Source organism: Rhinolophus ferrumequinum, chromosome 9 (genome assembly GCF_004115265.2).
Source record: "Rhinolophus ferrumequinum isolate MPI-CBG mRhiFer1 chromosome 9, mRhiFer1_v1.p, whole genome shotgun sequence".
NCBI lineage: Eukaryota > Metazoa > Chordata > Mammalia > Chiroptera > Rhinolophidae > Rhinolophus > Rhinolophus ferrumequinum.
The window spans coordinates 19,838,967-19,866,939 of record NC_046292.1 but is presented as its reverse complement, the minus strand read 5'-3'; the positions used below and the strand labels follow the sequence as shown (position 1 = coordinate 19,866,939).

General features: G+C 37.8%; 1 protein-coding gene and 1 pseudogene across 1 annotated transcript in view; both read right to left on the bottom strand.

The window, feature by feature from the left end:
* Nucleotides 1-27,488, bottom strand: part of EPB41 (erythrocyte membrane protein band 4.1) — a 150,338-nt gene extending 122,850 nt beyond the window's left edge. Inside the window, exon 1 of the mRNA XM_033113923.1 lies at nucleotides 27,249-27,488. The gene's annotated coding sequence lies outside the window, so the exon portion shown is untranslated. The remainder of the gene's footprint in view (nucleotides 1-27,248) is intronic.
* Nucleotides 3,758-4,311, bottom strand: LOC117027047 (charged multivesicular body protein 1b-2-like; annotated as a pseudogene).
* Nucleotides 27,489-27,973: the final 485 nt, after the last annotated feature.

Below are 27,973 nucleotides of genomic sequence, written 5' to 3'. Positions count from 1 at the left end.
TTTATGTTCACATTTTGCCAAATTCCAATCCAACTGGCTACAGATAGGTAAGATAGCAGAGGAGATTCCTGTTTTGAGTAAGAAGTTGAAACAAACTTTAAGGTTCTTTTCAATCATAAAAGTAATATTTATAGATATAGATATAGGTACATATATATAATGTGATTGAAAAAATATTGTGAATGTTTAAATTAAAAAAATTATTATAGTAAAAGACACATTGCCATTCTCCATCATGATGATGCTCCGTGTCACACATCGCTTCTGGTACAGCAATTTCTGTCAAATAAAAACATTACAGTGTGTCCTCATTCACCTTATTCACCGGATCTGGCACCATGCGACTTCTGGCTCTTCCCCAAAGTCAAAATGATTCAGGACATTGAGGCAGCCATGACAGCGCAACTAAAGATACTCACGAAAGAGGACTTCCAGAACTGCTTCAGAAAGTGGCAAGAACGATGGGATAAGTGTGTTCGAAGCAAGGGAGAGTATTTTGAGGGGGATTAATGGCAATGTGTCTTTTACTGGAATAATTTTTTTTATTTTAACATTCACCATATTTTCTTATCACACTTTCGTGTGTGTGTGTGTGTATGTGTGTGCTACAAACATTTCGTAAATGTGCTACAAACATTTACGAAAGGAATAAAATATTACACATTATCAACAACCCAAATCTGTGTCAGTATCGTTTTTATTCTTACATTCATTCACAGTATCTATTTGAAAGACAAAAATCATCTTCAGATTTTTCCATACAGCATACCATGTCCATTCTCCTGTCACACTCACAATGGACATTCTGACTGATTCACAAGCATAACACAGCCTGAGGCCATCTAGCAAACACTATTACATCTCTGGTAAATCTTTAGATGTCAATCTAATTCAGCCAGCCCAACAAGATTTGCATCACTGAAAACAAATTTATTTTCTAATCTTGTAGCCAAATCTACTTAAGGAACCCCACTAAAGCAGACAATAATTAAAATGGCTAATATTCAGCTGTTAATATATAATATTCTAATGATAACGTCACAATACACATCAATTCAATAACTTTAGCCCATTTTCTAACTTAAAAAAAATGAAAGAAAAACAGAGCATTAAATACCTATACCTAACCACAAAATTGCCACAGGGATACGGTAGACAGTTTGGGGAACATAATCAATAATGTTGTAAAGATTTTATAGGGTACCCGATGGACACTTGTCCTATTAGGAAGACCACCTCATGGACAGTGTAGGTGCCTGACCACTGTGCTATACACCTGAGGTGAAGCTGAACAATAATGAATGTCAACTATAATTTTATACATATACATATATATATATAGTCACAGGATGTGGCGTACAGCATAAGGAATAGAGTCCATGGAATTGTAACAGCTACATACGATGTCAGAGGCGTAGTAGAATGGGGGACGGAGGTTATTACTTTGTGAGGGGTATAAATGCCTAACTATTACATTGTTTTGTACGCCTGAAACTAATTTTTAAAAAATACCTACACCTAATACATTCTACTAGTCCACAATACCTTTCTTCCTTTAGAGTTATGAAACTCATTTTTTTCATGTAGAGTGATGCTATGTTACAGTGTAAGAGACCATCTTAGATCTAGTCTAATTTAAAGTATTTTGGATTGGTGATATAGCTACTTTAAAAATCATTAGTTTAAAATTCAACACTGCAAATACCAAGTAGTCATTATCATAAGCAAACATTAACCGAACTCCTATTATATGGCAGGTACATCCTTAAAGAGACATACACACCATCTTTATCAATATCACTAAAAAAAAGAAGATGACTTATGTCCCCAAAATGGTCTGTATGTGATTATCACCAGATAACAAACCAAGTAACAAGAAGTGCTGCATGGTCACAAAGTCAATTATAGCATAATCAGAGCCAATATCACTAGTAAGAACTATTTTTATTACCACAAAATTTATAGACTTATAAATGGAATTACATTGTTTTTTCAAATTAGTTTTGAAATCCTGATTTTCTTCCTTAGAATCAAAGAAACTGTATTACAGAAAGCTTTTAACAAACTAACATCAGATTTTGTTTGTTTGTTCCATTGGCCAGGGTTGAAACCTATACTCCTAGCATGTAAGCAGGAGAGGAACTTTTTCTTTTCTCTTTTCTTCTAATAAACTGAGTTGATATTCCTATTAGAATTAAAAGAATTAAGTAAGATTTCCCAATGAAATCAGAGTGGGAGGAGTTGGGGGTATGAAATCCATAAAGTTTCATATTTCTTCCCCAAATGAAAAATGTTAAAGTTCAGGGGAAAAAAACATAAAAATGTTTACAGCATTACTACTGTTTGATAAAATTATGGGTAATTTTTAGTTTTGTCTTTATATTTTTCTTTAATGCCTAATTTTTCTAAAACTCCACAAGTATTACTTTTAAAATCGGGGGGGGAAGGCATTTTAAGTCATTTATTTCCATAGATCTTCTTTGCAGAAAAACTATCTCTAAATTAATAGCACGGATTAGGTAACTTTTGACAAGTTTTAACTCATTATAGACTCATTAAAAACAGTTCTTCCTCCAAAGGATACTCATCTAATAAAACCTCCCTATAACCACCTATAACTCATTCTTCCTCATCATTTGACCCCACACTAAATGTTATGATAATCTAGTATTCTATCAGAAACTCTGAAATATGTCCTGAAAGCCAAAATCACCATCTACTGATTTTCTATGTGCTTTTCATATCCCATCCCTCAGGGTAATTCATTAAGAAAGTCAGGCATGGAAAGTCCCCAGTAAGAAAAGTAAATGTCATGCTTTCATTTTCTTATCAAGCAACACATTGATATCGTAACACACATTTCTTGGTATATCACATGTCAGAGAGTTGTAAACATTTTCTTTTAGTTACACAACATACAAGTATGGCCAATCTCTGGATATTATGGTTTCCCTATGTAGGACTAAAATAACTTTCTATCTCAAAATTAAACATAATTGTAACCAAACTAGAATGTGCTGGGACAACTGAGTAGCCACATGCAAAAGAATGAATTTGGACTCCTGCTTCACACCACATAAAAAAGTTAACTCAAAATGGGTCAAAGATATGAATATAAGAGCTCTTAGAGAAAAATATTAGTGTAAATATTCATGACCTTGGATTAGGCAAGGTTTTCTTAGATAGGAAACCAAAAGCAAAAGCAACCAAAAATTTTTTGATAAACTGGACTTTAGCAAAATTAAACACTTTTGTGCTTCCAAGGACACCATTAAGAAAGTGAAAAGGCAACACACAGAATGGGAGAAAATATGTGTAAATCATATATCTGATAAGGGTCTAGTCTCCAGAACACTATATAAAAGAACTGTTATAACTCAACAATAAAAAGACAAATATCCCAGTTAAAAACTAGGCAAAGGACTTGAATAGACATTTCACCAGAGAAGATACACGAATTGCCGATTGAGCACATGAGAAGATGTTCAATGTCATTAAGGAAATACAGCTCAAAACCACAATGAGATACCATTTCACACCCACTAGGACAGCTTTAATTTTTTTTAAAAAAAAGGAAAATAACAAGTATTAATGACAATGTAGAAAAAGTGACACCCATATACATTGCTGGTAAAAGTGTAAAATGGTGCAGCCACTGTCAGTGTGGCAAATGCCTCAAAAAGTTAAACATAGAATTACCATATGACCCAGCAATTCCACCATTAGGTATATACCCAAGAGACCTGAAAACATGTATTCATACAAAAACTTGTACATCACGTGATAGTTCCATATTGACATCAAGGCCAGCTTCATCGACCATTTCTTAAAGCAGCATATCTACTTGGTTTAGTGGTATTGTTGGAGTTGTAGCGCTACTCAGTATGTCTTCAATTTGTTGTGTTTGAACAGTCAGTGTTTCAAACTGGTGTTCAAATTGATCCATCAGGACAGACATCCTTTTAAGGTTCATGCTCTCCGTGCAGCACCCATAGATTCAACAACACCTGCCATGGACTCAGTCACCTTGCCCATTGGTACAGCAGTTTGAACTCTGGCTGCCACAGCATCAAACCTAGCATGCATTCTCAAGAAATTCATTGTGTGGTTCTTCTGATGGATTGCATTGTCAGCACGCATTCTCGCGACTTCTGTGTTGCCTTTCCGAATGGCCTCTTCAACCTTGGCCTTTGCAGCCTTTTCTTCTTTGTCACATTCTTGGCATCCCTATTAAGTTCTTTTGCTGCAAACTTCAAGTTAAATGGGTGTTTCTCCTTAGTCAACATGGTTCCATGACTTTTCTCGGGAGAAGACAACCCCAGGCAGCGGCACAGGTTTAATGGGAAGACCCTGCGAGTGGCGGCCTAGTCTGATCCTGCAGCCAGCAGGCAACTAGGATTGCGATCCCACTGCCTGTTTTTGTGCTAGGCCTGCCGGGAGGAGAAACTGTCTACCTTTACCTTTTTAAATGGTAACTTTTATGGTATGGGAAATATGTCTCAATTCTTTCAAAATGGATATGAGAAGGGGCAGAGCAGTGAAAAGAGTACTGTACACAGTTAGAAAGCTGCAGATCAAATTGTCTCCGCCACGAATTGACCAAGTCATTCTGGATTTGGAGGCCCCAGTTTCCTGATCTCCAAATGAGGAGATGGACCAAATGATTTTCTGGAGTCTCTTCTAGATTTAACTTCTAATTTTGACTATTAATTATTATTATTACCAAATATGATAAACATACACGTCTAACCATTCAAAAACCTAAAGCACCCAAAGATAAGAATAACGAAAGTGGAAATTAAACTTGGAACGTTAGAGAAGAAAGGGCAAATCATGCCAAGTTTAGAACATCATAAGAAGGAAGTAAAAGAGAGATAAAGCATTTAATAATGAAAAAAAGTAAACTAATGAGGTAAGCAAAGGATATTTGACCAGATAAGTACTAATGAGCTACAATAATTCTTAAGGAGAAAAATTACCTACTCCATGGAAGCTCTATTTAAGGAAGATGAAGATGGCAGGATAAAGTGGCAAGGAAAAAGACTAAAGGCAATAAGATCAACTAAACAATACACAGATCCTGGTTTCTAACACCATTCTCCCATAAAAGGAAGCAGGGCTCCTGGGTTCTTGATTCTGGGACTATGGCAGGAACAAGCATCCTGTAGTGCCAGGAAGAAAGTGTACACACACACACACACACACACACACACACACACACACACACGTGAGGTACGTAAAAGGAATCTAGAGGCCAAATAAAAGAGCTTCCAAAGGCAAAAGCTGGAACAGTTTGAGCAACAAAATAAATATAGTATTGAATTATAACCCAAAGTATAAAACAAATACCCCTATCAGTATGAATCTAGACTGATATATACCGAGGGTGCCAAAAAAATGTATACACGTGACTTGTATTCATCTTTTGTTATTGGTATATATTGAGTATTACAATTTTAATACATTTTTTTTCCTTTCTTAAAATGTGTATACATTTTTTGGCACCCTCTATATAATATAAATGGCTGAATAAATAAATGGAGGAAAACAGACGAGTCTCTGGTACAGAATTCCAAATAACTAAGGTAAATACTTTTCCCCCAAGCATAATTCTCCACTCCTTAAGTGTGGGCTGTGCATGGTGACTTTTTTCCAAGAGTACAGTATGGAAAGGAAGAGGGGGAAAAAGACAAATTTACAGTGGAGAAGCCTGACCTACCTCAAGTCGAAATAAAGGTGATCAACAGTGTTTAGTCATATTGACGGTATGTACCTTTGTTAGGATGTAATGAGAACGGTACTCGACCTCTGGTTTCCTCCCAAAACCACATTTCCAAGTCTAATCATGAGAAAAACATCAGACAAATCCCAGTTGAGGTACATTCTACAAAATGGCTGATCAGTAATCTCAAAATTGTCAAGGTCATCGATAGTAAGAAAAGTCTGAGCCATTGCCACAACCAAGAGAAGTCTAAGGAAACATGGCTACTAAACGTAATGTGGTATCCTGGATGGGATCCTAGAACAGAAAAGAGGACATTAGGAAAAAAATTGAGGAAATCTGAATAAAGTATGGACTTTAGTAAATAACAACATATCAATATCAAATATACCATAGCAATATAAGATATTAATAATAGGGAATACAGGAACATTCTTTATAATCTTCACAATAATCCTGTATATCTAAAATTGATAAAAGTTCACATATAAAAAAGTTAATGCAACAATTTAGCTCTGGTCTGAGTTAGTGCTCTGTGAGCGAGGAATGAAAGGACGAATCCAAGACATATTAAAATGAAAGACATAACAGAACTGGATGACAAAGAGAATATGACAGGTGAAGGAGATAAAGAAGTGGAATATTAAACAGAGCTTGCAAGTCTGGGAAAGGGAAAAATATTGTTGCCATTATTAAAAAAAAAAAATCAATGAAACAGGAAAGATAAGACTGGAAAAGTGAGGCTGGCCTTCGAAATGCCCACTGAGTTTCTCCCTTCCCGTCCCCTCCCATAGATCCCCCTCCTATGCTGGTCAAAGGCAGCACCATGATTTCTTCCTTCATCCATTCCCCCAGCACAAACTGGTCACTAAGGATTTTAAAAGGAGTAAACCGACAAGGTCTTGCCCTCATAGTCTTATAGTCTAGCAAGGAAGAGAGAAATTTCAAAAGAAATTACAAAGATACTGAGTATTACAGAGAAGCACAGAACGCTAAGGTTATGTAACAAGCAAACCCAACCATAAGCCCTGTCCCTCAAACAAAAAACCTAGTTGTCCTCACTTCACACAATCAATGAATTCTCAAGTGAAATGTAACCTAATACCTAAATATCTCTCATCCCTTCCACTGTCACTGTCTAGGTTCAGGTCGCAATCATCTTTGTTCTGATTTAACATAGTAGCCTTTTTTCAGTCTTCCTGCCTCCAGTTTCAGTCCTCTCCCATTCATCCTCCACTGAGCTTCCAGAATAATCTTTCAATAATATAATACAATCTGCTCATGGCTCACCATATGTTTCCGAATGATGTTTAAACCCCTTAATAACGGCATCCATGATCCTTCACGATCTGATTTCTCACCACTTGATCTCTTTCCACACCATGTACTCTAGAGCAGAGAAGTACTCAAAGTTCTCCAAACATGTTTCACCTTTTCATGCCTTTATACTTACAGTTCCCTCTGTCTGAAAAGCTCTTCACACACACTCCTTTCCAATCGGACTAGCTAATTCCCGTGTGTCCTTCAAGAATCTACTCAAGAGTAAACTTCCTCTAGGAAGGCCTTCCCTGGCTACTCCTTTGCCCCTAGTAGAATCAGTTGGCTTTCTTTCCTTGGTTTTTCTTCTCTGTAATCCCGTAATATCCTGCGCATATCTCCTTACAGAGCTATTCCCACTTTGACGAGTGGTTTCTGTGAGGGTAGGAATTGTGTCTTCTTCATCTCTGAAGTGCTTATTTTTAGTACAGTGACTAGCGAATAAGATACTGGAGAGGCGAACGGTGGATAGAGGTGATGACGTAAAATATCCAAATGGAGTCATCCCACAGGCAGCGAAGAAACAGGACCGTGGGTGTCAGCGTTGGGAAATGCAGATCTTAGAGGCAACTGCTTCCGGGAGTAGCAGAATCTTTAAGAATAGGTAAAATCTTAGAGCAACAGAAGATGAAATACAGAGGAAAAAGCAAAGAGTTTCTCATTGTGTAACAGGGTTACTTTTTACACACTAAAGTAAAACCAGTCTGACATGGTCATAATTTTAGCATAGAATGCTGTTTTTTATGAGAAGAGTAATTTTGTCATACCTGCTTTTCTAGATAGTGCAAAACAAAGAGGAATAGAAACATAAATGAAAAATCATTTGGATATTTTAAAGTTCAGTAAAAATGGGAGCAAGAGAAACAAAAACAAACAAAAAAAAGATCTTTTTTTAAACCAGTCAGTCATATGTATTGACCATGTCTAAGATTTCTAGGTGTTATAAGGAATACAACAAAGTAAAAGATTGGTCCCCACACTTAAATTTACAATATAGTTGGAAAAATGTCATATACAGGTAAAATGATACAAGGCAGTGTAAGATATGTCACATACAAGCGCAAAAGTTTCCAGACTAAACGGAATCCTTTGTTGAAAAGAATCAATTCTCCCTAATTTATGGTTTTTTTTTAAATGTGGATTTTTGTAAATTGAGTTTCCTAAAAAGAGATTCAGTATGTTTACAATGTAAGTACATAAAAAACAAAACAGTCGTTGCCTCCTGGAGGTGGTGAGTAATCAGGGATTACCTGGGAAGGGATGCAGGGAACCTGATGAGAGTAAGATAATGCTCTGGAGGGTGTTTCTCGAGTCCCCAGATCAGCCGCACTGGCATCACGGGGGACTTGTTAGAAATACACATTCTCAGGCCCCACTTCAGACCTACTGAATCAGAAACTCTAGGGATAGGGCCCAGTAATCAGTTTTTAAAAGCCCTCCATGGTAATAACTATTGCAGGCAAGATCCCTGACGAAAACAAAAATTAGTCTGCAAAACTTTAAAGAGAAACATGACATTTGCATAACTTCAATGTATCTCCCCCCAAAATATTTAATTACTGTGGTGGTTTTAATATACATATCCATACATTCTTTCATACTCTCTTTTCCAGGAGATGGGGCTTGATACCCTCTACCTTGAATGTAGGCTGGACTTAATGACTTGCTTCTTAGGACAAAAATATGAAAAGGAAAAAACATAACTTTACAGTGGAAAAACCTGGCAGATACTCAATCAATAATAACTGACAGAATTAGTAATAATTGACAAAACCAGCAATAATAATTATTGACATCATATATCCCCTCACACGTGATGAGGACGTGTCACCTTGTAGTATTCTTCCCCAAAATAAACAACCTATCAAATCACGGGAAAAAAATCAGACAAACTCAAATGAGGGACATTCTATAAAATACCTGGCCAGTACTCTACAAGTATCAAGGTCGTGATAGGCCAAGAAGAGACTGAGAAACTAACAGATTGGAGAAGACTAAGGAAGACCGGACCATTAAATCCGATGTGGGATCCTAGATTGAATCCTCGAACAGAAGAAAAGACAATAGTGGAAAAACTGGGAAATGGAAATAAAATCTGTAGATATTAGTAGTTATCTACTAATGTTAATTTCTTACTTTTGATAAATGTACCAATATTATGAAAGATGTTAATATTATGGGAAGTCAGGTAAAGGGGATGAGAACTTTCTGTACTATCTTTGCAAGACTTCTATATGGATGATTCTAATGCAGACTAGAATTTGAGAACCTCTGTTGTATAGCATGTTCTATATCTTGATAGAGATGTGGGTTATATAAGTATATGTACCTGTCAAAACTTACTGTTCACTTTAAGATTTGTTAATTTCATCACAGGTAAATTATACCTCAAAATTAAGTAACTATAAAATCTAATCACAGTGTTTCCCCTTCCCTTGCCCCCAACACACACACAATTTTGAGAACTAAATTGTTGCTTGATAATGGTAATGATTCCCTCTGGAACAGGTAAAGGGATACATATAGACACTTAAGTTAGTCAAGTACTTCTTCAAGCAAAAGATACTAAGTTATTATGTAGGAAGGAGTGAGTTCTATACATAAAGAACTTTATAATTTGGTTAAGATTGACTCGTTCAAGTTTATCCCAAAAAGTAAATCAATGATGAAAACCTCAATGAAAAGTATTCAAAGCAGGGTTTGGCACATAACAGGAATTACCTTAGCTCTTGATTCTTTTTAACTACAGTAAGATTGCGTCTATTTCTCAAGTATGCCTAATAACAAAAAGTTCAAATACTAGTAATATCAGAGCAAAGTTATCAACAGACTTACAGTGGCATCCTTACGAAAAATTATGAAACAACAAGAGGTCTCATCTGTCTATTCTCTATCTGGCTTCTCACTCTTCCTTTCTACTGTCTTAAAATGGAGACAATTGTTTTCTTGCTTAACAGGTTCTTGCTACTCAAAGTGTGGCCAGACCAGCAGAATAGATATCATCTGAGGCATATTAAACTGCAGAATCCCAGCACCCCCATCCCAGACTTACTGTATCAGAATCTACATTTTAATAAGATCCTCTGGTGATTTGTATACACATTAAGGTTTAAGAAACAGTGAAATAGGACATAATTAACTTTAATATGCCTTTGCCCAAAAATGTTGCATTAAGAACACCACAGTCACAGTTCAATAATTTAGACTGCAATAAATTATGACTTGTGAAAATCTGAACAGGATGAAAGTTTACCATTGCCCCACCCATAACAGAAGCACCCAACTGATTATCATGCTATCTACAGACCAGTTTTAAAATCAGCTAAACCTGGGTTTAAGTCTCAGTACCCCAATTATTAGCTGCATTACTTAGACAAGTTATTTCACCTCTCCTAGCCTCCTCAGTTTACTAATTTATAAAAGGAAAATGCCATCTGACACATGGGATAGCTGTAAGAATATTAAGTAAAGCCCTTAGCACAGTATACTCAATAAATCTTACTTTTTCCCATCTTCCCTCCTTTCTGCTTTTTGAATAGGACAAGATAGAGTCAAAGACAAATGGTGCCATCTATTCATCATCAAAATATAATGAATACAGCAAATATGTTTTGATCCAAAATGCTTTTCTGATGCTGCTTTTTACTGATTTAAGCTCAATGTTTAAAAAAAAAATACAAAAGAAAGTTGAAATGTTCAACTGGAACACACACATATCAGAAAATTTTCAATATGATTTAGAACTCATTTTCTTTTTAAATTTTTCAAATTTAATTTTTAAAATATATTATGCAAAATAATGCACCACGAAGTAAATTACCAGGCCTATAATTAAATTTAATATTATAAGATGTAGTAGCTCTTTGAAAGTAAAAAATAAAAAATTAAATACTCAACAAACTAAATATACAAAATATACTCAGCTCAAAATCTAACTGTACTGTGCTCTCAATATTTAAATTGTCAACTGAGGAATTTAAAAAAATCTAACGAAAATTAATCTGGGGAACGTAATTTGGTGGTTACCAGAAGGTAAAGGGGTTGGGGGGTGGGGGATGAGGGTGAGGGGGATCAAATGTATGGTGATGGAAGGGGAGCTGACTCTGGGTGGTGAACACACAGTGTGATTTATGGATGATGTGATACAGAATTGCACACCTGAAATCTATGTAATTTTACTAACAATTGTCACCCCAATAAATTAAAAATAAATTAAAAAAAAAAATCTAACGAAATGTCTAGATTTCTGTTTATAAAACAAGAGTATATGCCTCAGAAAAAAGCTTAGTTCTTCTCTAACTTCTCATAGTTCTCTATCCTATTTATAAACCCTTGACCTTCAGAAAGTCACCCCAAAAATAAAACTCTAAATGACCAATGATATTAATGATAAGATACCAGGGTAATTTAGTTCTAAGTGATTTGCAGAGCATATGGTCTTTTAATACTGTATTTGAGTTACTCTAATACCAGAAGAAGAGGTAAATAGAATTAAAGTTAACATGAAAGAGTAAGTGTACTGAGGGCCTGAAAAAATATACTATTCAGTCAGAAACTGAACAGAGGAAACATCTCAGGCTGAAAAACATACGGCTATATCAAACTCAGGTTAGGACTGTTTTTTGTGGGTTTGTTTTTTTTAAGTTTATTGGGGTGACAATTGTTAGTAAAGTTATAGATTTCAGGTATACAATTCTGTATTACATCATCTATAAATCACATTGTATGTTCACCACCCAGAGTCAGTTCTCCTTCCATCACCATATATTTGATCCCCTTTACCCTCATCTACCACCCTCTCCCCCCTTACCCTCTGGTAACCACTAAACTATTGTCTGTGTCTGTGAGTTTTTGTTTCCCTTGTCCTTTTGTTGTTTTTGGTTTATATACCACATATCAGTGAAAGCCTGTTTTTTTATCCCCACACTAACACTAATGCAAACTACTTGTGAAAGAAAGATATCTGCATTTGGGGGTGGGGAATATTAAAGAAAGCTTTTGGCAGTCAAGTATGACTAATTAGTATTGCACACTCCTGGAAGAAAAGATATTATAGAAATATATACAAATAAATTTATAATTGCACATAAAATCCAATCAAGTCACTTCATTCACAAGTAACTTATAATAAACAATTGCAATCGATGATTAGAACACAGACTATGCATGTTACAAGTTCTTGGTTAATATTTGAAGATTATTTACTATGCAAAGGTCGATTGACTGTGAAAGACGCTTATGCTTCAGGACCCCCCGCCAAGGCCACATGTTTGAGGAAAGACTGAATTCTCTTTCTATTGTCTCTATAGAAAATGATATTACAAAGTCATAAGATGAAAATCTTTCGAGAAGTATGAAGACAAAAAATATATAGGAAAAAATTATAGCAGTGTAACAGGCAATTAATAAACAATGTTCTTTTTCGGAATTTTGTAACATTGTACTATCTTTCATTTTAAAATACGTAATTTGTTGCGATTTATTTTCTCATTCTAAATATTTTTCATCTCTAATTTTGTATCCACAATACTATATTCTTTTTTTTTAAGCCTCTGTTGTTAAGCATTTTGAATACTGATGGAATAATTTAACCTGCCTCATACTTGTAATATCATTGTATTAAAGACCTGTTGAAAGATCTCTCCTTCTATCAGAGATCTTGGGTATTAGTCATCACCAGGTACGACATACCAAGGCATAGATCAAATTTCAGTGGAATTCTATTTAGAACTTTTATTTCTTAACACCAAAGTCAGCCAGAGAGAAATAGTGATTGGAAAGGTGGTGAAATGGAAAAGAACATCTCATAGATAGGTGGCATAGCTATAGAAAAACAGATCCATTTGCAAAGAGATTATCTATTTAAGCAGGATGGGATACAGCTAAACAGTAAGAACATAATCAAAAATAATTCAGCCAGCTGTTGGCAACTAAAAGTGAAGATGGCTGAAAGAAAACAGGAGACTCATAGAATCAAAGAGAGAAAAAATGATTTAAAAATAACCAATGGCATTTCCTCAAAATGTTAACATAGTTATCATATGACCCAACAATTGCACTCTTAGGCATATACCGAGGAGAAATGAAGACTTATGTTCACACAAAAACTTGTGCATGAATGTTTATAGCAGCACTATTTATGAGTCAAAAAGTGGAAGCAGCCCAATGTCCATCAGCTGATAAATGGATAAATAAAATGTGGTATAACCATATAATCGAATATTATTCAACAATAAAAAGAAATGAGCTACTGATACATGCTACCACATGGATGAACCCTGAAAATGCAATCACAAGTGAATTGGCTAAGTGAAAGAAGCCAATCACAAAAGGCTACATATTGTATAATTGCATTTATATGAAATATCCAGAATAGGCAAATCTATAAAAATATGAAGTAGTTAACGGTTGCCTAGTGCTGGGGTTGCAGGGTGGGAAATGGGAATTGACTGCTAATGGGTACGTGGTTTCTTTTGGGGGGGGGGAACAAAAATGTTCTAAAATTGAGATGATAGCTGCATAACCCTGTGAACATACTAGAAAACAATGAATTGTACATTTTAAATAGGTAAATTATATGCTATGTTAATTATATCTCAATAAAGCTGTCCAAAAAAAAAAAAACCAAGGTCAGAACATATATAAGTCAAGTACAAGCTGGATTTTAAAGAATAGCATTTAAAATGATAATTAGCTGCTATTCATTAAGTGCCCAGAATATGCTAAGCACTATGTTCAGCATATTATATGTTATTTCTAATCTTTTCAGCAATTCTAACAGGTAGGTTTATCATGTTAAATGTTATATAAATTTAACAGATGAAGAAACTGAGAAACAGGGAGGATAAGTAACTTAACTGAATACACACAGCTCATCAGTACCAGAGCCAGGATTCTAAACCAGAGCTGTGACTACAAAGGTCTTTGACCCTATTACCCTTTTGTATCTTAGAAACAAGTCCAGGAACCTTATATCAATAGCCTACTTCTATCTATATCCCCTTCCAGAATTAATAGTCTGGGATACAAAGGACACTTCCTTTAACATTTAAACTCAGCCTGCTCAAGGCACCAGGTGTTCCATCTTGATCACACCAAGTTCTATGTTTATCACCACTGTCCTCAGCCAAACTTTGGACTGATTCATCTCCTCAAGCAAAACTCTGATATAAAATTACAACAAACTGAAGAATAGCTCCTTAGGTATCAAATGGTGTTAAGAATCAAAGAATGGGAAGGAAATATTTATTGAGAGCTATTTTGTGCCAAATTACTGAGCTATGATCTGAGATTGTACGATCTGGGGTAAACGATGAAAAGGAAGCCCCCCCCACCTCTACCCCCAAACCCCTCTACTGTTTGTTTCTCTTCTGCGAATCGTAATTAGGTGTTCTATGGGTAACTGTGGTCTCCCCTAAGGTTTGTACAGACGTGGTGATGAAGCAAGAAGTGGGTCCTCTCTCAGATATAACCATAGGCTGGCAAGATAGAGATCCTTTGTTTTCTGGGCCTTCCCCTCTGGGTTTAGAGCAATCTGGATACACTGGAGCCACTCCCAGGCAGAAGGGTTAGCGATGGCTTCGGTCACTGGGAGGCAGATATATGTGTTATGGTCAAGAAGGGAAGGGTCCCAATAGAAGACCACAAATTGAAGAAGAATTTTATCTTATGAGCCAGATTATATACGGTAGAGGTATACTAGTAACTCTGTGCTGACTTCTCTTTTGTATCTCTGAGCCTTTAGTAAAGTACTAAATGTTCCAGCCTGGTCTCAGCTGTGTACTACAGGAGTATTAAGAGAAGACTCACCTCTGGGACAGAAAATTAAAGAGAAAGCAACACTCCCTGATGTCAGCAAGGGATTCCCCAGGGGACGGTGAATCTTTGGGAACAAACGTCTTTGCTGTGAGCTCCAATTACGTATTCCTCTCCGTGTGCAGAACCTCCTTCTAAAGCCAATTCTGGAGGATCCTGACTTTCAGTTATTAAGATAGAAAGCAGAGTGTTCCGATCAAAAATGAACCTTACTGTAAACCCAGGTCTATCTGATTCCAAAATCTATATTCTTATTGGCTGCTACATCAGACTGCCTCTGAAATACTATTAATAGAAAACTCTTCAGCAAAAGAATGGGAGAGAATCATTTAAAAGAAGATGAAGGAGGAAGGCAAAAAGGGAGGGTGGGAAGGAGGAAGAGAAAGGAAAGGGAGAAATTTCACCAAAGCATAAAAAGTCATTGTGGATTGAATGTCAAAGATGGAAATATTTAAATTTAATACATGCAGCTAGCATACATGGAGAGTAGCACCTGATATATAGTTAGCATGTGATATGTATTAATTCCCTTCCTTAGGAACAAAGACAAGAGCCATGTAGAAAAATGCTGTCTTAAGTTTTAATTTTTGAAAAAGTTGTAACAATTATAGAACAGACATCCAACAAAAAACTCTACATGTCCTTACTGTAAAATTATTCCATTAAAGAATCCAGAATTGTGGCGACTATAAAGTTATATATACATCAGTTCTCTGTTTCAAACAAAAAGGGGAACACACTGTCTCACTTCTCCAAAATGTTTAAATGCAAAAAAAAAAAAAATGCAAATTCATGAAATTGCAAAATCTTTTGCTTCTTTTATTTACTTTACCAGGATAAGGTATAATATTTTTTTTGTATCTGCAAAAAGTTCCAAAGATTCCGGGCACTTCAGATTTCAGGTAGCCTGTGTACAAGTTCCTCTGCAAAAATACCCTCCCAAGAACATCAGCCAAACCCCTTCCTGTTTTTCAACCTTGTATGTTTACTTTCACATCTGCTGCAAAAGATAAAAGCAACAATGGAGACATCAACCACACGACAGTGTCCTACCAACCTGGAAATGAAGTTATGAAGCAGCCAGAGTTGCTGTGAAATGGGTTTTTAGACACGCAGGCTTAGAAATGCTACACTTCAAGTCTGAATCAAATCCAAAGATCGCCATGAGACAAAACCATATAGTATATTTCTATGTAGCTATGTTTATTTATATGTAATAATCATATTGACACATAAATACCCAATGTAAGTCGAAAAAACTATGGTTATTCTTCTTAACCAAAGACTATTCTCCTCATCTCCATGAGGTCAGATTTTATCAAAGGGAAAATGGAACGAACATTTATTGAGTATTTGTATGTGACAGACACATGGCAAGGCTTGGTTTTGTCTGTTATTACTATGTATTCTATGCAATGTGGGTATTATCCCCATTTTACAGAAGAGGAAACTGAGGCATAAAAAAGTACTTTCACAAGATCACAATCATTAAGAAATCATTAGCTTTGACAGAAGGCCTGCATCCAAATTTCTCCTTCCCCACTTGCTCATGACATGTTAAGTAAAGGTGCAGCAGTAAAGAATGAAGCCAGTTTCACTTGCTGGTTGAGTAACTTTGGAGAACTTACCTAACTTTTAACCTACGACTCAAAATGTGAAATGGAATTAATCACACCTACTTCTCAGGGTTGTGGTGAGGCTTAAATGCAAAAATAAGGGCTAATATTTATCCGGTGCCAGACACTGTTCTAAATACTTCACATATATAATCTTAACTCATTTAATCATCATAACAACCTTAAAAGGTGTTTTTTATCACCCTCATGTTATATAATAAGTAAATTAAGGTACAGAAGTAACTTGCCTAAAGTCACCAGCTAAAGAGTGACACAACTAGAATTTAAAACCAGGCATTCTAGCCCTGGAGCCCACACTTTCAACACCTATGTCAGACCCATAAAGCACAGGATTTGACTCATAATAAGTCATCAATAAACACTAGCATTATTATTTTACCTGGTATATAATACCACACAGTAAATACTGGCTGAAATGTCTTAAACCAAGTAAGAGCCAGAATTTTAACCCAGGTTTTACTCTGTGCTTTTTCCATACCTACATGTCTTTCCATGACACAACACCTCTATTCCTAAGTTATTTTGTGCATGTCCAGTCATTTCTACCAAGATTAGATCATTAAACTTCCTTAGGACAGGGGTCATGCCTTCTACCTTTTTGTGATCACATACACTCACAGGGGCCTGCCCGTTGTGGAGAACCATCAATTAACATGTGTTACATGACTGATCATGCCATTCCTCTGTTTAAAATCCCCCCGACTTCCTGACCTCCGGGAAAACAACGTAAAGTCTACAGCATAGCCAACAAGGCACGACATGAACGGCTCTTTCTCTGATCTACCACCTCTGTGAACTCAACTCCTACCATTTTCCCCTAAATCATTTTGATCCCGCCATGCTGGCTTACTTAATGTTTCTCAAACACACCAGACACGCTTAACCTTTGTGGGTATTGTTCTCCCGCCTGGAAAGCTCTTTTCCAGATACCACTCAGGACTCTGCTCAAGTCACCTTATCAGAGAGGTCATCTCTGGCCACTTTATCTAAAATAGCCACCCCACCTCCCTCTTTGTTCCTTTATCCTGCTTTCCCTGACCCTCACTAAAATCTTATATTTTATCCCTGATTTGCATACTTGTTTATTATTTGTCCTCTCCCACTAAAAGCTCCACAAGGACACTTCTATTCTACTTTATTCACTGTCCCAATGCACTTGGAACAGTGCCTGGTAAACTGTAGATAATTGATAAATATTTACTCAATTAATAAATGGTAGATGTATTCCTTATCTGTTGTTGGACAACACATTACTCCCAAAACTTGGTGGCTTAACACAGCAAACATTTATTGTCTCCGTTTCTGTGGGTCAGGAGTTCAGGCTTAGCCGGGTGCCTTTGGCTCAGGCTCTCACCAAGTGGCAGCCAAGCAGTCAACCAGGTTTGCATTCATCTCAAGGCTCAAATCTGCCTCCACGCTCACTCACAGGACTGCTGTCAGGCCTCAGAAAATCTGCCTCCAAGCCCACTTACATGGTTACGGACACACCTTGGTTTCTCACCATGTGGGCCTCTCCACAGGCTGCCTGAACATTCCGAGGACACGGCAGCTGGTGATCTGAGTGACAGGAAGAGGGCCAGAGAGTGTCCAAGACAGAAGCCACAGCGTTTTGTAACCTCCCATGCTTCCCTGAAAGTAAGACCCAGCTGGACATCAGCTCTAAGGTGTCTTTTGGAGCAAAAATTAATATAAGGCCCAGTCTTATATTACATTACATTATATTATATAAGACCCGGTCTTATAGTAAAATAAGACCGGGTCTTATATTAATTTTAGCTCCAAAAGACACATTAGATAGAGCTGATTGTCCGGCTAGGTCTTATTTTTGGGGAAACACAGTAACCTTGGAAGTGACATTCCGCCACTGGTATAGTCCATTAATTAGAAGTAAGTCACTAGGTCCAGGCCACACTCAAGGACAAGGGATTGCATACACAAGGGGATGAACACCAGGAGGCAGGCATCATTGGGCCATCTTAAAAGCTGCCTATACCAGTAGGCATAATGAAATGTTTGAAAAACAAAAAACACACCTTGCCCTTTGGCCACGTGATGCATTCTTTAGTATATTTATTTAAATATGATGCTGTGAGCACTATGCAATTATTCACCCCAATGCTAGTCTTTTCCATCTTACAAAACACCAAAGGGAGTACACTAACTACTGAACATGTCTTGTTACCCAGTGTTCAGTAACGGCCGTATTAGCGATAACACAACTAGTAAGGATCAGTCAACAAAAATAGCATCTGGAGAAAAAAGAATTATTGGATGAATCTTGCTAAGTAGAGCACATCAATCTTTTTAAACAATGGCTGGATCCAGTTGATGTTATGGAAATATTCATTTTCTTAGGCATGATAATGATATTGTGGTTATACACAAGATAATGTCTTTATTCTTTTTTTTTTTTTAAGATTTTATTGGGGAAGGGGAACAGGACTTTATTGGGGAATAGTGTGTACTTCCAGGACTTTTTTCCAAGTCAAGTTGTTGTCCTTTCAGTCTTAGTTGTGGAGGGCGCAGCTCAGCTCCAGGTCCAGTTGCCGTTGCTAGTTGCAGGCACAGCCCACCATCCATTGTGGGAGTTGAACCAGCAACCTTGTGGTTGAGAGGACGCACTCCAACCAACTGAGCCATGCGGGAGCTCAGCGGCAGCTCAGCTCAAGGTGCCGTGTTACTGGTAACCTTGTGGTTGAGAGCCCACTGGCCCATGCGGGAATTGAACCGGCGGCCTTTGGAGTTAGGAGCACAGAGCTCCAACCGCCTGCGCCACCGGTCCGACCCCATGTCTTTATTCTTAAGAGAGTCCTACTGAAGTGTTTTAGGAGTCAAGTGTCACATCTGCAACTTACTTTCCAAGAAAATATGACACATACACACATACGGAGAGAGACAATCTCTCTGAAGCAGAGTCAGAACTGTAACCCAGGTCTTAAATTTTAATTATCTTGGAATTCACACTCTCACTACACCTCTGTATGTCTAGTGTGTCCCCTATGCTATGTATCTAGCTACTGTACAAAGCAAGTTTTGTTTTGGGGGGAATGGGGAGGGCAATGAAAGATATTACAATGGCCTTCTGCCCTCCAGAAGCTGACAATCTCATGTGGAAATACCAGTTTTATATGCCAATATAAAACAATACATGACAAAACTGGTGTGGACCAAATAAATGCCGCAAGATTTCAGAAGAAGATAGCAATAAACCTTAACAGAGTAAACTATCTTTGAAGCCTCTTTCCTCTAACAGGTTTCTTATTGTTGGCCTCCTTTCCCTTAAGTATTTCTCCTTTACTTTATCTTCTTGGCAACAACTGACTATTTCCTACCTAACAAAATCATCTGCAGACTATGTAAACACAAAATACATGTTTTGCCTGTTTGGAACACAGGATATGATTTCTAAAATAAAACACTGTTTACATTTTCACTGGAAAAACCACTAAATACACTATGTGGATTTTCTTGCCTTCAAAAACAATTGTGTTATTTCAAAGGGTGAGGATGCCAGAAAGCTTGAAGATTTAAAAATAACTTCACAAAGAGCTCATTTCCAACGCCAGATGGAAAGAAATTACTCTCAAGACACATGTGTGGGAGGACATATATACAACATCATATGACACCGTGCAAAAGGTTTATATAATTACATAATACCATCAAGATTAGCAGGACTCTGCAGGTAGTAAGTTAGCAACAGAATCAATTCTCTGAATCATTAAAAAATATAAAAGGACTCAAGAAACTGCAAGTGGGTGGTTAGCAAAAAAAAAAAAAAAAAAAAAAAAAAAAGCATTCACTTTAACATGCCTTCCGTGGGTCCCTGTTGCTCACTGAAGTGGTTGGCAGGTAAAATTTGAGGGCTTAAATCCTTGGAGCTCTTGACAATTCTGTCTGTGCCCATATGGTCAAAATTGGGGGGGAGGGGGGCAGGGGTGATGCATTTCAACCATCTGCATCAAGTGTGTTATTACGGCAAAACATTTTCATTTGAATATATGTAAAACTTCAAATTGGTAAATTAAAATACATGCTTGACCTATAAATTAATATAGCACTTCCTTATAAGATATTTGCTTTTTGCACTCAAAGATACATCATTAAGATCTCAGTGCACTGTGTTAAAATGATTCTAATAGAGTTAATTTATGTAAAAATTAAGTAATGGCTAAAGAGCAATCACAAATGAAGCCTGGTATTCATAAATTACCAAAAGTATACACTGCTATTACATGTGTGGGTCACAGGCTTAAAGTAACCAATTCAAAATGACACTATGCTTTAATGTTATTCAATTACTGAGAGTTTTTCACTCAAAACTATTATATCATAACTTTTTCATGGTTTAATGAAGATATTATCAAAATACAATATAAAAGTTTTCTGAGTGAATATTAATGTAAAAAGCATCTAAACCTCAGTCTGTTTTGTCCAGTTAGAGGGCCTACCAAAGGTTGGTTAGGATTAGGATAATTTTTGTAGAGAAGGCACAAGGAGCAAGCAGGTTGCGTTTACAAATCACAATTAACTACAGGAGTATATAGTATATCCTATTTTATCTTATTACTTCCACCTATTTCCAAAAAGAAATTGAGATGTTCCTGTTCCTATTAATAAATAGAACTATAAGGGGAGGGGGACAGTAGAAGAGGGTAAACGAGGTCAAACACATGGTGATGGAAAGAGAACTGACTCTGGGTGGTGATCACACAATGTGAGATACAGATGATGTATTGCAGAATTGTACATGTGAAATCTACGTTAACTTTACTAATAATTGTCACCCCAATAAACTTTAGGAAAAAAGAATAGGATTATAGATATACATTGAATACAGATAGAATGGAATCAGATAATATTAATAGAGAATCTACTGCTTCTTCCAGTCTTAACTATCAATTTAAATATTTAGTCAAAGTTCTTATTCATCCATTGCATCAGACAATCTTGCCTCTTCTCACCCACTCTGCCAAGATGACTTTAGCCGTACCCAAGCTCCACTCCACATAGCTAAGACACAATTTAATTTCTACAAATAGAGATTGCCCTGAGAGATGAGAATGATAGAAGAGGGCTTACATTAATTGGGTAGAAGTGACTCAAAGAGCAGGCATGGAAGAGAGAGAGTAGCAATTTAATAAACAATCACAGTTTAATCCATATGGATTTACCTTGGAGATAATCAACAGATAGCTGCAAAATGAGAACTGGTCTTAATAAATGCAATAATAAAATAATAAGTAATAAAATAAATAAATAATGATGCCAGAATGGCCCTAGAATTTCTATATGGAAGGGACGTTTAGGGATAGCATATTTATTTGGTAACTTTGGGGGGCAAACTGATGAAGATTAGGGGGTAGGATAAACTAGTCTCTCGGAGCAAGTCATTCCTTTGATTATACTGGCCACACCCATGGTATTTTGCTTTTCTTCAAAGTTCAAAGAGCTAGCCAATTTACTTAAGATGGGTTCAATCCCATTTAAATAAAAACAAATAGCAAAAATAAGTGTAAACAGGCTTTGATCATAATCAGATTCTCCCACTAAACTTTCCTAAAAACCAACATTTGAAGTACTATCAGTGGGGTAGTTAATTCTAAATAAGATCAGCACTCAGAGGACATGAAGAGACATTTTTCTAAAGAGGACATACAGATGGCAAACAGACATATGATGAAATGCTCAACCTCACTAACCATTAGAGAAATGCAAATAAAAGCCACAACGAGATACCACGTCACCCCAGTCAAAATGGCCATCATCAATAAATCAACAAACAATAAGTGCTGGCGAGGATGTGGAGAAAAGGGAACCCCTGTGCACTGTTGGTGGGATTGCAGATTGGTGCAGCCACTGTGGAAAAAAGTATGGCGGTATCTCAAAAATCTGAAAATGGAACTACCTTATGATCCAGCAATTCCACTCCTATTTATCTATCCGGAGAAATCCAAAACTCTAATTCAAAAAAATTTATGCACCCCTATGTTTATTGCAGCACTATACACAATAGCCAAGACATGGAAACAACCGAAATGCCCATTGGTAGACGAATGATTTAGGAACTGCGATACATTTATACAATGGAGTATCACGCAGCCATAAAGAAGAATGAAATTTCACCATTTGCAACAACATAGAGGGACCTAGAGAACATTATGTTAAGTGAAATAAGTCAGACAGAGAAAAATAAATACCATATGATCTCACTTATATGTGGAATCTAAAGAAAAGAATAAATGAATGAACTAATCAGAAACAGTCTAAGAGACATAGAGGAAAAACTGAGGGTTGCCAGATGGGAGGGGGGGTGGGGATAAGGGGGAAGGTGAGGGGATTAGAAAGCACAGTCCGTAAACACAAGATTGCCACGGGGATATGAAAGTCACTTTGGGGAATGTAATCAATAATGTTGTAAAGATTTTGTAAGGTATCGGATAGACACTTGTCTCGTTAGGGAGACCACCTCAGGGATGATGTAGATGCCTGATCACTGCACTGTACACCTGAGCTGAAGCTGAACAATAATGAATGTCAACTACAATTTTATACATATATGTATATGTATATGTATAAGTTACAAGAAGCGGAGTACAGCATTAGGAATAGAGGCAGTGGAAATGTAATGGCTGTATGCGATGTCAGAGGGGTAGTGGATGGGGGGAGGGGTTTGACACTGTGTGAGGGACATAAATGATAAATGTCTAACTATTACATTGTTTTGTGCACCTGAAATAAAAAAATTTAAAAAAACAGGAAAAATACAATTATAATTGTTATATATATGTAAAATGTATGTACATATTATATATAGTTATTTTTTAAAGAAGTATGTATAAGAAACAATCATAAAAAACAAAAAGAAAATGGCATTCAAACACACACACACAAAAAAGAAGTTAGCACTCAAAATAAAATATCAAAATTCCTCTTTCTGAGTCCTCCAGTTTCTGAATATTGTTCATTGCTATAGCTTTTTTCTTCATCCTTCTCACTCTGTGTTCATTAAATAGCAGCAGAATAAATCAAAATACTAACCTAATCCAGCGTGTACACCAGAGTATTTGTTCTACTGCATTTTATTGAACACATCATGAATCCACTCATAAAAAGAACACATAACCCACTAGTGACATACCAACAAACTGAAATAAACAACAAAAATTAACATATATCTTTGGAATCTGGCTTTTCTCTAACTAAAAGCTATTATAAATGCAATGAATCAATTGCCTTCTAATAATTCTAGATTCTCTACATAAATAAGGCCTGCAACTGATCGATTCATGTTATTTTATAAGTCTGTAAAAATTTTTGAAAGTTTCAACTTTGGGGGCGTTATTTAAAAAAAAGTTGTTAGAATTATTATTGGATAGCTCACAAATAAAAGAAGGTGATTCCATGCTCGAGCAATAGGGGAGAAAACAAGTCCTTTAGTGGTAGCAATTAGAAAGCTGCATCTGAATATGCATGTGACCAATCATGAATTTGATGAGACTGATGGAAAAATACACTGGCAGCACTTGGGCGGCGTGCTTCTTAGAAAACAAGGAAACAGACTGTGGTCTAAATGTGTGCTCCTGTTGATTTCAGAACCAAATTCAGTCCCCAATGGCCACTGCTATTCTAAAGTTATAAAATCAGATCACCAATATTAAATTGGATTTGGACATTCAGAAAACAACATAAGCAAGTTCTATCACTCACTTCACAAATTAGAGACCCGCGTATTTTAAATCACAATCTACTGGTAAGCATATCAAAGCACCTGCAGAGAATTCAAGAATCCATTGACTACTAGGCAACTCTTCTGACAAGCTTAACTGTCAAGCTTTCTTAGGAACAGAAGGAAGGAAACCAAATAGCACTGCAAGCACACTATCGCCCATAATGTGAGTTTGTTTAAAATTAAGACCATAAACTAAGGAATGTGATGGCAGGCGAGCTAGCTCTGTAATTTCCAGAAATGTTAAAACTCAAGCTGCTCACAAGAAAACATCACACTGGTGAATATTAAATGTGGGGCACAAACCCGACAAAAGAGAGTAACGAGAAATATAGGCAATATAGGGAATATCTCAACAAAATGCCACAAAACAATATTTTTCAGAGTAGATAGGAATCATTTTAAATCATTTGTTAATTTAGACATTAGCTCAAAGTGTTTCTTAAGGGAAAAAAGAAAGGAGATGAAGATGAAAGCACTTTTAAATATACAAAGAGGAAGATTTGTGTCTTATTTTAATAGTATATAAATTATATCATGTTATTTATAAAATATTATATTGAGGATAAGCCTACTTTAAAACATAAGTTTACTCAACATACCTACTACTTGAATACACTAAATATGATTTGAGTGTTTAATAAACATTAAGGAAATGTTGGCCCTTAGACCATCAAGAAAGAGATGCAAAAGGCAAGCAGAGACCCACCTAAAAGATAAAACTTTCTTCTATTGGCTTAGTCTATTTGCGGACAGCTGGTGTTTCTGAGCAGTAAACTTCTCAGTTGGTGGAGTTCTTAGCTCTGAGTAGAATGGAAGCCTAAGAGGCTTTCTTAATCTACCATCAACCACCACCTACCATAGGACTGCACACATTGTTGGGGCACTTAGGACCTAAATCCTTTTAACAAACACCAGTTAAAGAAAATTCAACTAGCTGACCATACTAATGAAGCTCAAAAAAAAAAAAATTCAAAACAAAACCAAAACCCCATCAAGTTCCTTAGACATAGGCAACTTTTCCCCACACCTCAAATTACTAATATATGGAACATTTTTTAAGGTAAGAGAACTGAAAACTGTCAGGAGGAATATATCTGACAAGCATAGAGGGGATGGTATGGCCAAAGGGACAGAGGTGGGAATATGGGTTACTACTGAGAAGTTCTTCTTAGTTGGAAAATATAAATAATACAGAGAATAAAGGTGGAAAGGTAGAGCGTGCCCAAAGTCTGCAAGGACTTACCTGTAAGACATTTGGTATAAAAAACTGATATAAATGTTGGGAGAATTTTGGGGAGGACTAAAAATTAAAAACATTTATACAAGGAAAAAAAGCGTAGTTTTTGTTACTAGAAGAGAAAGGAATCAGGTTAGCACACTGAGCCTGAGTCTACCAGTGAGTTCACTTTTAATAGTGGCAAAGATATACCATACTTCAGTTTCCCCAGGGATATGAATAATGCCTATCTTTATCTTAATTATTACCTTTCTGTAGAAAGCACTCTGAAGAACACCTTGATCCCAAGGCAATCTGATGTTCAAGTATTATACCCATTTCTTAATCTGTCATTTATCGAGTACTCACTGAGTGCCAAATACTCTGCTATGTACTCTACATGGGTTATACTCCTACTACCCAAAGAAACTATTTTTTAAAATAAAAAATTGTACAGCTAACAAAGAACTTATTATATTTCCAATTTACAGAAAAGGAAAATGAAGAGTACGTCAGGTTTCCATAAAAAGGGTTAATGCGAAACTCACAAAATTGGGATAAGAAGAATTATATAAAGGAGATCTATATATATCCGCTTGATTACAAGGGTCAAACCAACTAAAATGATTGCCAGGACTGAGAATACAGAAAACAGTAATGAGCAACAGCATTAAGTACAGTATATCCTCAAGGAAGTATAAATCCACTATAATAATAGCCAAGACACAGACATAACCATTTTTTGCAATTTTCCCTAAAAACAAAACAGAACAAAATAGCAGCTGTGAAATCACCCAGACTACTAAAAAAAGCTCGGCATCTCTTTAAAAAAAAAAAACAACACAAAAAACAACAACAAAAAAAAACCAGTGTCTCCTAAATCAGCAAAACGTGCCAAAAACCGACAAGTCTCCACAGACTAGTCATTTATGGTTAGGGTACAGTTAGAGAAACAACAGGATGACATTCGCTATCATGTGGCCAGAAACCAATCCGTCAGCAATTTGTTTCACGTGAGATCACTTTCTCTCTCAAGAGAATGCCTGATTCTGTGAAGAATAAACCTGTTTTGGCAAACCCCCACCAGGAAGAATAGCCTGCTGGTGCATCTCGGAGGGCGAGCCTCCATCTAGCCTCTCCACAGGTAAAAGCAGCCCAGCAAACAGGAGGAAATATTTCCAAGCCGACAGATGCGCGAACTGAAAAAGGAGGTCACGATGCTGAGAGAATAGATTTAACCCTTTGGTCACGGGAACCGTGATGACTAGGGGAGCGCATTTGAGCCCTTGGGTTTGGAGGATTTTTTTAATGATGTGGGTGTCCATGGCGGGAAGGCCTTCAAGTCCTCGCTGGGCTCCCTCCACCCCACAGATTGTGCCCGACTTCTCCAGACAGCTCGGCTACCTCGTCACGAAGAAATCGCTCTGCGGCTGCACCCAACACCTTCACCGCCCGAAACCTGCAATTCTCCCCACTTGGTTTCCTTCCAAGGCTCCTGCCCACTGGGCAATGATTGACGGACCAGACGGTACAGACTTCCACGCGTCAAAAATATACCGCAAGCCTAACTTTGAAACGCTCTCCCCGATCAGCCCCCGCCTTTCTCCTCAGGCCGCCCGCGCCCAGGCTCCAGCCCCCCAAGCCTCCAGCGTGCGAAGGCCGTAGAGCCGGCACCCCGAGCCCGGGGCCTGCGGGGGACTGGAGACAAAGAGGCTGCGGCGCCGCTGCGGCCACCAGGACCGTCCCCTTGGGGACAGCTCCGCGCCCCCCACACACACACCCCGCTCGCGAGCCGCCGCATCGCCTCACCGGTGGCTCCGAGGCCCGGGCTCCCGCGCCCACCGCTGCAGCTGCCAGACGAACAAAGGTAGGAGAAGGCGCTGGCGTCGGAGGCTCGGGCCCTCTGCGGCTCGCGGGCCCGCCGGCTGCAGGAAGACTGACTGACTGACTGACTAACCCACCCGCGGAGGGAGGGAGCAAGTGAGTGAGCAAGCGGCCCCGGCGCGCGCCCTCCCGCCTTTCCTCTGCGAGGCGAGGCCGGCCCGGCCCGCAGCCAGCCCGCCCGCGCGCGCCCCTCCCCCTCTGGTCGCCACAACATTGTAGTAAATTTCTATTGGACCGCACCAGGAAGGAGGGGGCCGGACCCGCGGCCCGTCAGCCCATTGGCTGAGGCCAAGTTCTGGCTCCTCTGGTTTCTCCCCCTCCCCTAGGTGGGTAAGGAATGGGGAGGGGAGGAAAAAGAGGGAAAGGCAAGGGGCTGGCCGTGTGTGCGCACGCGCAAGTCGAACCCGCTCTACAGTCGGGGTTCCTGCCCCTGCAGCACCCACGTGGAGAACAAGGCAGTTAGTGCTCAGCACGAAGGTGAGGCCCTTTCCACTTGGAGGAGGGCCAGGTAAAAGGCTGAGATTTGGAATCCTCAGAGAGAGCTGAGGTTGCTGCCTGGCTACCCCAGCTGGCTGCCCCCTAATGCACCTAGTGACCTTGGTTCAGTCACTCAGCTTTTGTGGGCCTCGGTTTCCCCATGTACTAACTTG